Below are 3,876 nucleotides of genomic sequence, written 5' to 3' on the forward strand. Positions count from 1 at the left end.
CTCTCTCTCTCTCTCTCTCTCTCTCTCTCTCTCTCTCTCTCTCTCTCATACACATACACACACTATTTTCTTTTCTGCTTCTCTCACTTTTTCTCTCTCTCTCTTTATTTCACTCACATTTTCCATCTTTCTCATTCCTCTCTCACTCTCACCCTCTCTCATTCTTTCTCTTGCTATCTCTTTTCTCTTTCTCTCTCTTTCTCACTCAGTTTCTTTGTATTCCTTTTTCACTCTCAGTTTCTTTTTGCTTCTCTCTCTCTCTCTCTCTCTCTCTCTCTCTCTCACACACACACACACACACACACACACACACACACACACTCCATTTCTCTTTCTCACATTCTCAGCTTGTTTCTCATTCTGTCTCTCATTCTCTCTCACTCTCTCTCTCTCTCTCACTTTCTCTTTGCTTCTCTCTCTCCCCCCTCCCCACTCAGCTACTACATTAAGCACCTATTACAGAAATTTAATACCCCACAATGACCTTAGCTCTACACACTGACCTTAATTAACACACTGAACTTAATTATCCCATTGTAATATTGATCTTTTTTCGGTGGTGACTATTGTAGAGCAAATAATAAACTCTCACCAAGTCAAGACTAGGATGCAGCCTCAATCCCTGCTTAACCCTTTAGCATCCAGATTACTCTGTCAAATGTAATGCTTATTTATTCACATTGTTTTGAATTAATCATGTATTACCTCATAACTTTGAGATTTCAATGATGATTGCTTATTTTTAGAATGACATTGTAGGGTAGGTGTGAGAGGCCAAATCTTTCCGGATTTGAACATAACCATGGGATTAATGATATACTGTTTCTAGACAGTTCCCGCCCATTTGACCTTGCCTCTGATATGATTGGTTGATTCATATTTCATAGTGGTGAAAAAGCCTGATTATTTTCTGAACACCAAAATATGTTCCAAATCCTAGCTTAATAATGATGAAGTTATTTTCCTAAATTCTTCATTTTCAAAATAAATTGAAATACAGGCGCAGGAGTGGTTGTGTGGTAAGTAGCTTGCTTACCAACCACATAGTTCTGTGTTAAGTCCCACTGCATGACACCTTGGGCAAGCGTTTTCTACTATAGCCTCAAGCTGACCAAAGCCTTGTGAGTGGATTTGGTAGACGGAAACTGAAAGAAGCCTGTCGTATGTGTGTGTGTGTGTGTGTGTGTGTGTTTGTGTTTGTCCCCAACTATCATTGCTTGACAACCGATGTTGGTGTGTTTACGTCCCCCATAACTTAGCGGTTCGGCAAAAGAGGCCGATAAAATAAGTACTAGGCTTACAAAGAATAAGTCCTGGGGTCGATTTGCTCGACTAAAGGTGGTACTCCAGCATGGCCACAGTCAAATGACTGAAACAAGTAAAGAAAAGAAAAAAAGGCCATTTATTTCAACAGAAAATTGGTAACAAAAAGATTAAAGTAATCCAAATTAAAACCTTCCACCAAAATTTCATGTGAATATATGTGTCCCAAACACTAGCTTAAAAATGACAAAATTATTTTACTAAACTCATTATTTTCAAAATTAATTGAAACAAAAGCAGTATATTTCAACAAAAATATACTAATGAAAGGATTAGCGTAATCCGAATTAAAACTTCCCATCAAAATTTCATGTTAATATAAGCTCCAAACACTGGCTTAAGAATGAAGTTATTTTACCAAATTCTTCATTACCTGTTAAGGTTATCTCTACAGATTTTCTATAGAAATTACAGCCATTTTTCATCTTCAATCTCATTGTTTTTTTTGTTTTTTTTTATATCAGGCTTCTCGGATACAAGATATAAGGAAATTAGTTTCTGGCTATAATTTCTATAGAGAATCTGTAGGATCAATCTGCAGAAGGATCATTACCGCCAAAGAAAGCAATTGCGGCACCCCAGCATTCAAGCGAGATCATTGCCAGTGCCGCTGGACTGGCTCCTGTGTAGATGGCACGTAAAAAACACCATTTGAGCATGGCCGTTGCCAGTTCCGCCTGACTGGCAACTGGCCCTCGTCCAGGTGGAAAAGTAGATGTTAACATCATCATCATCATCATCATCATGATCAAGTGTAAAAAATTCCTCACAATACTGTAACTAAATACTATACAAGTCTAGCAGTTTACCATTCCTTCCTTCTCAATCAATAGCCTTATTGCACAGAAATATAAAAAATTTCTTAGTAACTTTACATTTTTCTCTACTGACGTCAAATAAGAAACATTTATCTTAAATACCTCCTCAGAGATTTTAAAATACTCGATACCGTTCCAGAAGAAACCAGTGACCTGAAGTAGTTCTCATTAACCTTAACTAGTCCATAACAAAGTTAAATATCTCTTGTGTGTGACCTTAACTGTCTGTCCACACAGTTTTGTTTTTTTGGTCTAGAGTCTAGACTGTAGAAGTGTGTAGTATGGTAGAGTAGGAGGAGGATGGGAGGAAAGGAAGTGATGGTGGTGGTGGTGGTGGTGGTGGTGGTGGTGGTGATGGTGGTGAAGAAGAAGAAGAAGAAAAGACAGGAAGAGAAAGAACAAAAGACAGGAAGGGGGAGGAGAAAGGGGGGGAGAAAGGAGGAGGAGGAAAGAAAAATGGGGAGAAGAAAGAAGAGGTGGAAAAAGAGTAGAAAGAGAAGGGGAAATGAGAAAGAAAGAAAGAAAGAAAGAAAGAAAGAAAGAAAGAAAGAAAGAAAGAAAGAAAGAAAGAAAAATGGGGAAAGGAAGAGAAATAATAGGTGGGGAAAAGAAGAAGAAGAAGAAGAAGAAGAAGATATCAACTAATGTCATTGGTGTGAAAACAATGAGATTAGGATAAGAAAGAAATGAAGAGAAAGAGAAAAACAAAAAGTAGGAGGGAGAAGTATGAGTGAATGAGAGAGAGAGAGAGAGAGAGAGAGAAAGAGGGGGAGCAGGAGATAATGGTGAAGATTATATACGGTGAGAAGATTAAATGGATAAAAAGATTTATAAAAAGTGTCTTGTACGTGAATGTATTATTTTTTTATCTTTGATTTGTTTCAATTACTGGATTGCGGCCACGCTGGGGCACCACCTTGAAAAGTCTAGTCGAATAAATCAAACCGAGTATTATTTTTTTAAAGTCTGGTAAAGATTTTAAAGTTTTTGAAGACTTAGAAAGTCTGGTACTAATTCTTAGCCGAATCGCTAAGTTACAGAGACGTAAACAAACAAACGCCGATTATCAAGCGGTGGGGGCGGACAAACACAATCACAGACATATACATACATACATACATACATACATAAATACACACTAGCTTAGCTAGAGTGTGTACTGCCCGGGGCGGCCCTTTCGTTTGCCGCCCCAGGATTCCACAAAAAACACATATTGCCTACAGGAGACCCTTTAAAAGTGTCACCCCTTTAAAATTGCCGCCCAGGGAAGATCGCCCCTACCACCCTCTCCCAGTTACGCTAGTGTACATACATACATACATACATACATACATACATACATACATACATACGTACATACATACATAGAACGGGCTTCCACGCAGTTCCCAATTACAAGGCATGGATCTTTTTTAAAACGGGGGCCACATTTTTCATTAATGTTTTACGTAGTGCTTTTGGTACCGAAAGACTTTTTATATGACACATTCTACCAGTGATCCAAGTTTCAAAGTGTTTCGTTAATGAAAAATGTGGCCCCCGTTTTAAAAAAGATCCCATTGGTCAGTTTGGGGCGGACATAAAGAATGTAGACTGCACCCCCTTTATCTATTTAATTTTTTTTACAGAATCCCCCATTTTCGAGCACAGAGATTCCGATTCTGCAAAAAAAAAACGGCATTTTAATATATGGAGATCATCTCCGTATTTTTCTACGTATTTCGCAAAAAAAAAA

Source organism: Octopus bimaculoides, chromosome 8 (assembly GCF_001194135.2).
Source record: "Octopus bimaculoides isolate UCB-OBI-ISO-001 chromosome 8, ASM119413v2, whole genome shotgun sequence".
NCBI lineage: Eukaryota > Metazoa > Mollusca > Cephalopoda > Octopoda > Octopodidae > Octopus > Octopus bimaculoides.